General features: G+C 48.0%; 1 protein-coding gene across 1 annotated transcript in view; it reads right to left on the reverse strand.

The window, feature by feature from the left end:
* FRMPD1 (FERM and PDZ domain containing 1) overlaps positions 1-13,090 on the reverse strand; it is an 83,980-nt gene extending 70,890 nt beyond the window's left edge. Inside the window, exon 1 of the mRNA XM_060299958.1 lies at positions 12,907-13,090. The gene's annotated coding sequence lies outside the window, so the exon portion shown is untranslated. The remainder of the gene's footprint in view (positions 1-12,906) is intronic.
* Positions 13,091-13,593: the final 503 nt, after the last annotated feature.

Consider the following 13,593-nt stretch of genomic DNA (forward strand, 5'->3'; position numbering starts at 1 on the left):
ATCTAGTCAGGACAACTCCTAAGTTGAACTAAAATATATGCTATATTCTGCCCCAAATGGAGCCCACAGTACCTGCCATCACTCAAGAACTTCTCACTCAAGAACACCATGAAAATTAATGATGAGGTAATGTTTGTGAAATGCTCCAAGCTCTTTGGAGATGTGTGGCAAAAGGCATCACTAAAATTAATATTTAAAGAGATTCTACCCAGCTCTGATCTCTTTTTCTGCAGACTAATGTTACGTCCACAGGATAAGGTGATGCCAGATTGGCCTCTAAATAAACCTTCCCAACAGACAGCACCCAACACAGATGCCTCCTCCTGAGTCCCTTACATGCGGCTGATGGCGCCCATGACCACAACAAGGCAAAGGTGGTTTCCGACTTGGTTATCTGGGGTTATCCAGGGTTATCCAAGGATAAGGGGGCAAAACATTCAAAAGGCGGTTTTTCTTGGGACCCCATTTTTTAAGCATGAGAGAGAGTCTAGTGAAGACTTCAAGGGGGATCATTTTAGCAAAACCCACATCTAAGCCAGTTAACATTTTTAGATCTAAAGCAGTGCCCAGGAAAGGAAGAAATAAGAATAGCTCCCTGGGCTCAATTACAAATGGAGTGGAAACAATAATTTCAAAAGTTCAAGGGGAAAAAAAATCAATCTATTTCCTTCCCCCAAAGCTTTCACTTCTATAAATACACTCACATAAATGGACCTAAGACCACTCTTCCTTATGAAAACACTACCTGTCTGGAATTTGCAAAATAAACGATCTGCCCGTCTTGCTTTCAACCCACTGAAGTTCAGACAATGCTCTCCAAAAGCTTCTCTTTTCTTCTTACATAACATTCATTTTCCCCCTCTGATAATTAAAGTGATATGTGTGTCTGGTAGAAAATTTTGAAATTTTTCTTGTTTGGAAAGAAGAAAATAAAAATTGCCCACCATAATCTACAAGTTGCTAATTACCCTTCTGGCCTTTTTGTGTGAAAAGACACATTTCTGACATAATTGGGAATTTACTGTATATACTGGTTTATAGCCTGATTTTCCTCTTAGAAGAATATGCTATAAACATTTGCATGTCTCTATTATTCTACAGCATTATTTTTTATGTCCTGTAGAGAGGAGTGTCATTTGTAAAGCTAATCCTCTACTGCTGGACATTTGGTTTATCTTGTCAGTGTCTGCATGACAAATAATGTTGAGATAAATATCTTTGCATAATACATCTTCAGTTATTCTCTTAGGATAAATTCCCAGGAGTGGCACTGCTGGGTGAAAGCCTGCTCAGGTTTGTAAGGCTTCAGATGCAGTCAGATTGCCCTCCAGAAAGGTTATCCCAGGCTCACTCCCCAGCAGTAGGAGAGCTACTTCCTGCAGTTGCTCACTGATCCCTCATTTAGTAGATTTATGAAGGGGGTGTTGCTGCTTTTATTTGCAGTCCCTTGACAGGCAAATTTTTCTCCAAATTTTTGTGTCTACAGTATTTTTGCAGAGTTTTTTTTTTAACTGTGTGCTTCTATTCATCAGAAAGCCACCGTTCTATTCCCTCTTCCAAAGAGTACTTTTTCCGCCACTCCACCTCCAAGGGCAGCCCCAGGGTCTCCCTGCTCAGCACCTGCCACACACATTTTCACCTTGGTGCCCTTCACTCCTTTCTCAACAAACATTTTACAGTTCCAGCATTAAGTCAGACTAAGAACCCAATAATCAGTCATTTATTCACGTATCCATCTATTCACGTGCTGTCTCTTGGGGGTCTGTAATGCTCTAGGCACCGAAGTATAAACGAAACACTATGAGAAACCAGGAGAGGGAAAGCCAATGAGGCCCGGAAAGCATTAGTATACTTAAATTGAAAGGTAACTCATAGTTTTGCTGGTAGGAGAGGGGAAAGAGCAGCCTAGACAAAAGGAACGGCATGAGCAAAGGTCCTGAGGCATGCTAAAGCATCATGTGTTGAAGGAATATTTTCATTATTAAGGCATGAGAATGAGGGGCTAAGGATGAGACTGAAAAGTTAGCTCCTTATGTATAGCTGATTCACTTTGCTATAAAGCAGAAATTAACACACCATTGTAAAGCAATTATACTCCAATAAAGATGTTAAAAAAAAAAAAGAAAAGAAAAGTTAACTCCTGCTGAATTCACCTGCTGAACTGCTCTCTTCCCTGCATCTCAACTCTGCTTGTACTCCCTGGCCCATCTCCAATGCAGACAGACTCCTCCAAAAGCCTTCTTGAGAAGCATCCCCACCATCCATTTCTCCACACCTCTCTGCTTGGGACAGGAATCCTGGCCCTCACACCAATCTCCTCAGCAACCAATGAATAGATGGCTCTGTTCACTGATTCCTGAGTGTAAGACTTATCAGTCCAGCCAGAAATAAACCTCTGGATAGTAATATATTCTCTTGTATCCCTAGCTTTTCACCATGGGGCTTAACTTATAATTGGCAATCAATATAAGCCTATAGAATCTAACCAAATTAAATTGGGCAGAATAAATACAAAAGAAGGGATGAGAGTGCACACGTATGCATCTCACTATCATCCAGACAGCTGGGAAATGGAAATTGTCTTTGAAAATTAGCTTCTGAACACAATCATGGCAAAAGATGGATTGATTCTCTTCAGGCCTGTAATTCTGCATCTACCTAGACATTTCGCAGGCACACAAACAGTACTTGTTAAACGATGCTGCATATCTTAGAAGCTTCTGTGCATAAAGGTCAATATATTCTGGAGATTTGGATTCTTTTTTTTTGCAGGGAGGTAGGAGGAGAAGAGAGAAAAGAAGGCCCCTACTATATGCCATCTCTGCTAGGATTTTCCATACTGATAATTCCCATTCAAAGTGAAAATCCTAATGCCACCTGGGAGGAACTAGCCTCCATCATTCATGCAGGCAACATTTCTAGATAAGTCTTCCCTGAGGGCAAAGAGCCCATACATCCAGTGGCTGGTCTCTCCCTGTTCTGGTTCATATCCCCCCAGCTCTGAATTCACCTATAGTAGTCACCACACTGCTTTGCTTGTTTGTCCCCACGCTGGGCCATGACCTCTACAAGGCTGATGACTTTTTTTCCAGCCCTGTGCACCCTGAGGCCTAGAACATCACCCTCCACTCAGTGGATGATCAATCTCTGTTGTGGAATTAAATGTCATGCCAGGGCTGGAAAGGACCGTAGAAATAACTCAGTCCACATATAGGAAGTGGAGGCCCAGACAAGGGACACAGCCTCTCAAATACACCGAGAGCTGGTGGTAATTGGCAGGTGGAAGAGAGAAAGAAATCAAAGATATTAGCAATGCTTGAGAAATTGGGAGCCTGAGGGGTTTGATGGAACTTGGGAAGGATGACAACATGGGGGGAAACTAAGTTTAGTTTTGGACAGCCTCTAACACACAGAACAAGTTTTCTCTCTCTTCTCCGTGACAGCCCTTCAGATAATATAAAAAGGAAATTAACATGTATTGAATAGTTACCTCTTGCAGGTGGAAAACAGCAATCCTGTCCTCCCTGTGTAAGGTTAACACTCACAGATAATCAATTACATAAACAAGTAAATAATGTGCCTCAGGTCACATAGCTAGTAAACCCAGGTCTGACAGAGTCAAAAGCCCAGGTGCTTTCTCCTGCACCCCACTGCCTCTCTGACCCTAGTCCTGAGGCTACAGGGTACCAAAGAAGAGCCAGCTGGACAGAGGGAGGTCACAGGTGGCCTTGGCCATGTCCCAGGTGACAGGCAGCAGCTCCAGAGGCTGAATGTTAGGTCCGCAGCCTCCCCACCCTCTGAAAGGGCAGACAGCGGGCACCACCCCTCGCTAGCACTTGGCTGACAGGCTAGACCCACTGCAGAAACAGGTATAAGATGGAGAAACACAGAGGCCCACATTTGCCCTTCACTCAGCTAGGATATCGCTGATGACTGTAAAAGCAATGAGGGCAGCTGGGAGCCAGATACAAGCAAGGCAGTCGTCATAATCACAGTCCTTCATTTCATTAGTCAATACTGTATGCCGAGCCTCTGCCCAGGACCCAGCCTCTTCTCAGTTCTGGATTGAACCAGGCCTAGTCCCTGCTTGGGAGAAACTCACGGTCAAGTGGGTCAGGTTACATGGAAACACCCCATGACCACACAGCCTGGGGAGTGTTATCGTGGAGGGATGACAGGGTGGGGAAAGGGAGCTCTCCCAGCCTGGAAGAAATTTCCCAGACAAAGCAGGACATTTTGATGTGGGGATATTTCCAAGCAGCTACATTAAACAAGCCTTGTCAAAATGGGAAATCTTTGTTCTTTAAACCCAGTAAGCAAAATGAGAAGCAGAAATCTCTGAACTGATCCCCCTCCCCTGCCCTTAGGGCTCCGAGCAGTGCAGTGGAATATCTGCTTTACTAGATATTAAGGTCCCTTTCAAACCTGAGGTTCGTCCAGGTCAGGTCTGGTGGGGTGACCAGGAAGGGGGCAATCTGGGGCTCTGGTGGGGACACAACTGAGGGCAACTTTGGGTGGACTGCTCTATCCGCCTGTCCCCTTAGGGCTCAGTTCAAATGCCAATCCCTCCCGGAAGCCTTCCCGGATCTTACCTGAGGCATGGCCAGCCCTCTGCTGGGCTCCCATTAGTCTCTGTAACATGCAGCACCCTGCGCCACACTGACTTGCTGCAGGCCAGGCAGGGACCATCGGATTCATCTGTCTCTTCCCTCCTCCCCACCCACTCCTGTCCCCATCCCTGTGCAGGCCTTTCTTAGCAAAGCATATTGAACTGAATGGAGGAGCGGTCTAGGAGGATGCTCTGGGCAGTTGTGAGCCGGTAATCCCGGAGCAGCCCTGACAGCCACGAGCAGAGTCTGGAGCTGCTTGGTGCCAGATCCTCTCAGGTCACTCTCTTCGCTCTGCTTCCTCTCAGCTCCACCACCTGCTTCACCAGACCCAACACGCCCATTTGCCCTAGGCCTCTCTGGCACTCTGGAATGTCAAGTGCAAACAAAGTGGCACACACACTTTTTGGAGAAAAGCATATTTGATTGTGTATTGCATTTGGAGAGCTCATTAGCCAGCAGCAGATGGAAGACCCCACTTAAAGGACCATGAACTTCAGCTAGCTGAGGGGCAAGAAGATCACACTACAATGCACTTTCAGGGCTACAAAGCAGCATTTCCTCATCTCTTACAGAAAGAGATACGTACTTGGGCACTGAGAATATAAATAATTTCCCTCAAGTTCAATGAACCAATCTTGGACTAAATTAGAGGGGAAATGCAAGGACATTAAGTCTTCCTCTATACGTCCCTTCTCTACCCAGAGCACATTCACTGTGGGATCTCCCATAAGTCTAAGAACTGGTAATGAATATTTTAATAGGTACAGCTTCTCCTTCTCATTGATAAAAACTCCACTGACCAGCCAGAGCACGCTGGTGAAGATGAGGGTGTGGACCAGAAACACCTGCGTCTTCCTGGGCAGCCTAATCCCTGAGCCCCTCCCACATCTGTGGGGCAGGGATGATTAGAGCAGCCTCAGCACCCTCAGAGAAGCAGCCACGATGCTGCAGGAAGTAAGAGACGTGAAACATGCAGACTGAAGACCCAAGGCTGCCCCTGGAGAGCTGGGTCCAAATATGATTGAAAGAAAAGACAGTCACATAAGTAGAAAAAGGAGAGCCAAAGGCTGAATGGTGGCCCACTAAAAAAATATGTCCACACCCTAATCCCAGGAGCTGAAAATGTTACCTGATTTGGAAAAAGTGTCTTTGCAGATATAATTAAGGATCTTATCCTGGATTATTCAGGTGGGCCTTGAATCTAATGATGAGTGTCCTTATAAAAGTGAGGCAGGGCTTCCCTGGTGGCGCAGTGGTTGGGAGTCCGCCTGCCAATGCGGGGGACACGGGTTCGCACCCCGGTCTGGGAGGATCCCGCGTGCCGCGGAGTGGCTGGGCCCGTGGGCCATGGCCGCTGGGCCTGCGCGTCCGGAGCCTGTGCTCTGCGACGGGAGAGGCCACAGCAGTGAGAGACCCGCGTACCGCAAAAAAAAAAAAACAAAAGTGAGGCAGAGGGAGATTTGACAGAAGAGAAGGAGACAATGTGACTAAGGAAGCAGAGACTGGAGTGATGCAACCACAAGCCAAGAAATGCCAGCAGCTACCAGGAGCTGGAAGAGGCAAAGAAAGAATTCTTCCTTAGAGCCTCCAGAGGGAGTGTGGCCCTGCTGACACCTTGATTTCAGACTTCTGGTCTCCAGAACTGCGAGAGAATAGATGCCTGCTGCTTTAAGACAAGGTTGGGACGGTTTGTTCCAGCAGCCACAGGAAACGAACATAGCACCTTACAAGCAATGGGATTGATGAGGGATCTGAGTCCCAGAGAGGGGGCCGACTCACCCAGAGCCACTCTGCGTCAGACACTGGTCCGGGACACTCCTCCACGGCCCACCAGGTCTCTGTGACACTGACATGCACACAGGTCCCCAGTTGCCCAGTGTAGAGTCCAGAAGAGGAAGCTGAGAGCAAACTCTAGGGGGGCCCCCCAGGGGGCCTAACTGGTCTGCAGGCTGTGCTGATATAAGGACAGACTCTGAAGTCAGGCTCCTCAGACCCCACCTGCACAGCTGTGTCCAATTCTTAGCTCTGTCTTTTTCAGGGGACTGGATCAATTGGGGGCATTTTGACTGAAGAAGTGAAGACTCGGGAACCTAATCCCCGTGTCTGAATATCCAAATGGCTAAAAAGCCTGTCATGGGGAAGAAGAAATGGATTTTTGTGTGGGGCTTCAAAGGGCAGAATCAAGGCCGATGGGACAGCCGTTGCCTGGAGGAAGAGCTTGATTCAGCATAATGAAGAACTTTCTAATAGTCAGAGCCAACTAACAAGGGACTAGGAATGCCTGGGGGATGGGCAGTTCCGAGCACAGAGGCTGGGTGTGCTAGGAAGATTCCTGCACCAGACAAAGGCTGCACTTGATCTTCTCCAGAGTTGGCAACTTTGTTTGAAGGTCTATGCCTTTTGGCTAAAATATCCTGTGTGAATCTAGCTTTTCAGCATATAGACAGGGAATGCTCTCACTGAAACTTATGACACAGCTTTTTGTGAAGAACTAAGTACTGCAACTACCCAGGAATGAGCTCCAAAAAGAAATCATTCCTCCTGTTTCTATATTCAAAATGTCCCTCATCCTCAGGGAGGAAAGGAAGAGGAAAAGCATATACCTCCATACAGACGTCACCTCTAAGCTGGCCAGGAGCCAACAGCACACCGGTACCAGAGGAGCCCTGGACAGCCTGGCCTTGATGTCCCTCTCCAGGGAAAACCAGAGAGAACACACACTCCAGCTACCAACTGAATTGCTTTCATAAGAACAAATCAATGGCACCCTCATCTTTATTCTGATAATTGCTCTTCCTTTTGCATCCTTCTGAATTCTACACGTGGAACAAAGTAAACAACAAAGCAGTAGCTCAGAAGCTTAACCACGTGACGCTTACACGTTAGCCTTGGAGAGGTTATTTGCAGGGATGGCAGTTGCTATTGTTGCCACTGGTTGTAACAGGTTCTAACCTACACCCTGCATTCTGGATACTCAGAGAACAGGAAGTGCAGCATTTTGCATCTGCCTGCACATCTGTCTTCTCTTAAACTCTCAGAGAACTAAGCACTGTTGCAGCTGAATGAATTCCTCTGAAGCTCTTTCCATTCAGGATTTTGAAAGTTTGCCACGTTACCCTTTTACTGAAATGGTTGAGCTTCTCTGATCATTCGTCAAGAAAGGTCAAAAGAACACACTTTCATACTTTTAGATAAACCACCGTACCCATTTCTAGCTTGTAATTAGAGTTTTCTTTTTTTTTTTCCATAAGAACCAGTGTTAAGCGCACACATCATTTAGCAGCCAGCTTGTGAAATGATCGGAAGCCAGAAACATTTCTCACCACTGGCAAAAAGGTCTCCAAACATCAGGTGGGTCCCTGAAATTACTGTTTCACTTTAGTGAACATAAATGGCTACTACCCTTACTTCAATCGGCCAGGCACTAAATCAAACTTCCTATTGTCCATCAAGCAGATAGTTATTATTTTTTTTAATCCTCCCATTTGCAGAGCTGCATAATGTAATCTGTAGTTACCAAAACAAATTTAAGACTGCATTACCCTGCTTCCATGAATGTGTGGTAAGTCTGGTGTATATCTCTGACTATGGTAGAAGTACAGCTATAACAGCTGTGCATAAATCAGAATTTTATATACTGATTGGTATTAAGTATACAGGCATGTTTGGTATTTGAAAAGCTTTCCATACCAAATCTTTTTGGTACAGGGCAGAATCCTTCTACAATAGGAACAATTCTTGCCAAGTCTGTCTAGCTTGAAGGTTCAAATTTTACATAGCATATTTATTAAAATAGGCCATCTTGAATAGCTAAACTCAAAACTCAGACTCATCTCTGAGGTTACATCAACTCTTCATCAAATGAAGGGCCTACCTTTCGAGGCACCTGAATGCCGCAAGTGAGTTCAGCCCCTCTGCATTAGCAGCATGTTTCTGGCCTGACTCAAACCATTTCAGAACTCAGGAAAATCACCAGCTTCTGTCACTCCAGTACAGCAAACGCATATCACTAGGGCTGGGCTCTGCGAGAAGGGCTGTGGGGTAGACGTAAGAAGGGTGTTATGCCCACCCTCCCAGGGAGTTCTCAAGGCCATGGCTCCCTACACAAGTGGCCGCACACAGAATCCTTCAAGGTTGACAGCGATGCTGCTCCATGAGAGGTACTAAGTGCAGAGGTGGGAGGTCAGGTGAAGATGAAGACCCTGGGACAAAGGGATCTGGAAGACAGTTCCCAGGGCACATAGGATTTGAGCTGGGCCTTCAGGCATGGGCACCACCACCATGGCTGAGGCATATGCTAGGCACAGGGGCCAGATGGACGAGCAAAGCCCTGGAGACCTGGGGGGTGGGAGGGATTAAGTGCGGAAGACCAGGTGAGGGAGGAGGGGGACTGAGAGACAGGATGGAGACAGCCCATGGTGTCTGCCAGGCTGAGGACCCTGGACTTCATTCTCCATACACAAGGGACCCACTGAAGGCCTCTGGGCCACATGTTAGAAGAAACAAGCCTAACATCAAGAGAGAGAATGGAAAGAGAAGGACATGTTTGGGAGAGATTTTAGAAGTAAAAATGACAGGACTTGAGTGATTAGATTTCAAGGAGGAGGGATCAAGGGAGCGGGTAGGTCACAAATGACTATGCTCCCCTGCTGTGACGCTCCCAGCATGGAGTGGGAGGGGTATGCTGGCCATTGGGTATCCCACAGCGAGCGGGCAAGGCTAGCTTCGGTGGCACCATGGGCTCAGCCTCACTCAAGCTTCCCTTTGGCACATCAATGAGCATCTCCGCGGGCACTGCTCTTCAGGGTTGCAGTGAGAGAGAGGGCGTGAGGGGAAAAGAGAAGAGGGGAGGGAGGAACAGAGAGTCAAGGAGGAGGGGGCAGGAAAGGGAAGGCAAGAGAGGGTTTGTTTTTTTTTTTTTGAGGTGAACTGTCAACAACTTTAATAGACTTGGATGGTGTCCACCAAAGCAGACCGACTTGGGGATCCCCGAGGGCTCCAGCTTCTGTAGTTCAGTGTGGCCAAAGTTCTCTTGGACCAGCTCCTGCCTTGCCTGCAGAACTGGGTCTACAGTGAAATGTCCCCAAAGCAGCAGCAGCTCATCACACCACTCAGGGCCTGATCCTGCAGGTGGGAGTGCTGTGGCTGGGTATTCCTCTTTTCAAAACTCCTAAAACATAGTTTTGTACTGAAGAGGCAGAGTACCTGCTCCAGAGTCTCCTCAATAACTGTGGGGATGACACCCACAGTTACAGGGCTGTACAGATAGCCCGCCTGGGCCTAGAACACACCAAGCCCTTTCAGGCCTCCAGGCCTTTGCATTGCTGTTCCCTCTGCCTGGAACAGACCTCCCCCAGCCCCCGGCTCATTCCCCTTAATTTAACTTTCATTTGGTGCTTGCTACATACCTGGCTCTATTCTAAGTACTTTACATATAGCAACGCATTTAATCCTCATAGCAACCCTATCAGGTAGGGTTATTATCCCCAGTTTACAGATGAAGAAACTGAAGCCCAGAAGATTAAATAACCTGACCGTGGAATATATTTAGTTGTCGGAGGGGCCAGGATTCAAATCCAGGTGGTGTGGCCCCAGGGTCTGCATACTCATACGCAGAGTTACCCAGCCTCTTCCAGTGCTGGGCTACCCTCCCTCAGTTCTCGGCATGACTGGTTCCCTCTCTCTACTTCTCCATGGTTCAGATAGGCCTTCCCTGCCCACCCTCAAGTGGAGCACCCCCCCCTTACCTTCTCTCACATTACGCTGCTTATTTCCTTCCCAGCCCTTTGCACCACCTGTAATTATTTATGTATTTACTTGTTTATTACGTTTCCCCAACTAGAATCTACACTCCAGGAATGCAGGGATCTTGCCTTTTGTTCCAGTGTATTCCTGGGGTACCTGGAATAATTCTCTGGCACAGAGTAGGTGTTCTATGAATAACTGTTGAATGAACAAATGAAGGACAGTACTGTAGATGCTACATGGTGCTACCCAGGGACGTAAGGTATTGCAATGTTGTTCTTTACCCCCCTGTCCTATTCTCCTTCCTTGGCTACTACAAATGCCCCTGCCTACACTAAGGCAGACAGGAGCGGCACCCAGTTTCCCAGTATACATGGATAAGGCTGATCTATTTATAACTGCGTCTAACTGTCAAATCCCCCAGACTGGGGTCCTTGAGCACTAATGATAAGCTTGTGGAGGCAGGGATTCCATCTTCCAATTAACCCCTCTGTGGCCTCCCACCACTTAACAGTATTTACAGGGCATTGGCTGCCGTTGATGTCAGTGTTTGGTCTGAGCACGCACCATATAACAAAAAGCCCCTGCCCCTTGAATCAAGAGGCATCTTGAATACAAATCACACTGTCACAGGAACTCCATCCTGGTGGTGAGGTTCTAAGTCAACACATATTGCTAAAACAAAAGTACTGTTTATATACTCCAACATTTATGGAGCTTGCCTGTGAACTTGCTAATAAGAGGAACTAACTTATCAAACACCCATTGTATGCAAACACTCTGTTAGACACTTTTATACCCTGTGATCTCATTTAACCCTGTGAGTTTGGAATTATTATTCTTCCCACTTTACAAATGAGAAAAGTGAGGCTCAGAGGTCCAACATCCCCAAACCAGTGTGGATTCCAGCCCAGGGTCAGAGCCTCCTGAACCTCTTTCCACTGTCCTCTGAAGTGTTCTGCCTTGTCTCGTGCTTCCACCAGACTCGCTCTTCTCCATCTGGGTCCTGTGCTTTCCTGCCTCCGTACCTTTGCTCATTCTAGTTCCGTGACCTAAGGCGGCCTTTCTGCTTTTCACCACCTGTTGAATCCTCTTCTTCCTTCCACCTTCCATGGTGCAGACTTCCCCAGTCTCCCCAGTTAGAATTCACCCCCCGTCAGTGTTCCCAGAGGTCCCAGGGTTTAGCTCCCAGAATGCCCTGTGGTATAATCTTCTTTATTCCTCACTAAAATCTGAGCTCCTTGAGGGTAGAGCCTGTCAGTATTTTTCCTGTTTGTTTCCTCCTGAATAAGTTGAGAAAATTCTTGCTGAACCATTGAAGAATGAAGAGGGGAAAGACTGGTGACATTTGAATGCATCTGAGAGATCAAAGGCTCTGGACAAATTAGCTTCAACTATATAGTTCAGGAAAGGCAAACTTATGTGCCACAACTCTGCCATTTTCCTGCTCCAGTCACAAAACACTCTCACTAGTCCTCTGATTTCATAAAGCTTGAAACTTAAAACCAGGAAGTCTAGGAAGGAAATAAAATAATAAAATCACTTCCATAAGAATCATTTCATAGTAATGGATTTCACCCACACACTGGGCAGAAACTAACTGCAGCACAAGGGGGATAAGAGATTGGACAAAAGCACAAAGTTCACCTTCTAGGATGTCACAGTTAACTACCTTGTGTTTGTTCTGCTGTCGCTGCACCAGAATTCACCTGTCCTAGAAAATATGCACTTGCTGAACTGTTGGCCTCTCCAATCACTGCTATGTTGAACACTCACCAAAGGATGCCTGACCTGTAAGTTATTTTGATTCGTCTTGATTAGAAAACATCTCAGCCGTGGCTTTAGACTAGATATGAGGAGATGCTGGCCTCTGGGTCAGGACCTCTAGATCAGTGCATTACTTTTTCCCTCAAACAAGTATTTTGAGGTTTTTACTAAAATAACTGACTCACAAACAGAAATGCTTCCTGATCTATAAGCCACTTTGAAAACAAATCATTATGCCGTTGAATATTTTATGATGGGCCAAAGCACTGAAGGAGGCAAGGAGAGCGTTCGCCAATCCTTACCATGTCTATTTCGGGATTCCCAAAGCAAACTGCAAATACCTCCTTTATTTTCTTAACGCCCATTTTCAAGTGCTTGGTGGATTCTTGGTGAAATATTGCCTCTGCGCAAACTGACCCCAAATTCAGAGACCCGGACATTTCACTTCTGCACGTTTACCGCGGATGTATCTCAATGATGATCTAGTGCACAATGCCTCCCCGCCCGCCCCATTTTATAGGTGGCAACAACCAGGAGGGGTACTTGCCCAAGGTTACCTAGTCAGTGGAGGGCAGAGGAGCCACCAGGAGCCAGGGCCCCAACTCCAAGCCCTGGGAGCATCCTTTATTTCCAGAAGCTGACTCAAAACCCCTCCTGAAGCTCAGCCAAAGCTGCTGCAGGTAAACGACGTGACCCCCGATACTGACTTCTGTAGGTCCCAACATTCCTCTCCACCCCCAAGGAGCTGTGGAGCTGAGACACTCAGGGGTGCCCCTCGACTCACAAAGTGGCAACACAGGCAGGGCGGTTCAGGTGATCGTCCCTGGCGAACCCCTCCCGGTTCAGGTGTAGCCGTCGATATCCGGCAGGGCAGGCTGGTCCGAGGTCACTCAGAAAGTTGGCTCTGGCCGTGGCCGCACCTGAACCCTGGTCTCCCACCTGCCGGTTTGCCGCTCTTTGCACTATACCATGCAGATCTCGAAATCTTAAGCAATACATTGATGCCGTGTAAAGATTTAACCTTTGCAGGCCCTGAGCGAGACCGCGGACGCGCCCCGCGCCGGGAGTGGGGGCACGAGGACTGGAGGCGGGCGCGGGTCACCGGGGGCCGGAGGTGCAAGCGGAGCGCACGGCGGAGGGCGGCGCGGACTAAGCCGCGGGGCAAGCAGTCTGCAGTTCCCGGAGGCGCAGGCCCGGGGCGTAGGGACCGGCAGTCCCCCCAAAACTTTGCGGCGCCGGGACCTCGCCCTTACCTGCAAGGAGGCGCCAGCCGCGCGGACGCGGACCTGGCGGACTTGACGCTCTCGGCTAGGGGCGGCCCCGCCCGGCGGCGGGCACGGACGCGGGCAAGGCTCAGCCAGCGGCTCGGCTCGGGTTCGGCTCGGGCTCCGCCTCCCGCGCCGCGGCTGCAGCCGGAGTGGGGGCGCACAGCCAGGCCGCGCCCGCCCGCGCCGTCTGGCCGCGGCAGGTG

This window comes from Globicephala melas, chromosome 6 (assembly GCF_963455315.2).
Source record: "Globicephala melas chromosome 6, mGloMel1.2, whole genome shotgun sequence".
NCBI classification, from domain to species: Eukaryota; Metazoa; Chordata; class Mammalia; order Artiodactyla; family Delphinidae; genus Globicephala; species Globicephala melas.